Genomic DNA, 404 nt, shown 5'->3' with positions numbered 1-404 from the left:
ACGACTGACAGTCTGTTATCTCTTAGCAGGACGTCAGCCAGGGGGAGCATGCCATGTAACCAGTGACTCAGTCCAGTACAGCATCAGAACCAGGATACCCGTCGGGATAGGTCACTGCTCTGGCAAGTAGAGACTTCCCTAAAAGTAGAGCTGCCTTGTATTAATTTATAGATTCTGTGCATAAATTTGGTTATGAGCAGACCGGCTCTGTGATTATCACAGTCTGGCTTGTGCGAGGGGCAGAAGGCTGTTAAGAAAACCAAGTTATAAGAGAAAACCGAACACTTGAATTAAGTCATCTCTCTGTGAGTGCTTGAAGGAGGGCAAGAGATGGTACCCACATAGAAAAAAGCCTGTATTCATGTCAGACCAGCTACAGCATTTCAGTAGAGAACATCAGAGGG

Source organism: Buteo buteo, chromosome 10 (genome assembly GCF_964188355.1).
Source record: "Buteo buteo chromosome 10, bButBut1.hap1.1, whole genome shotgun sequence".
Classification (NCBI taxonomy): Eukaryota; Metazoa; Chordata; class Aves; order Accipitriformes; family Accipitridae; genus Buteo; species Buteo buteo.
Note: the sequence above shows the minus strand (reverse complement) of the source record.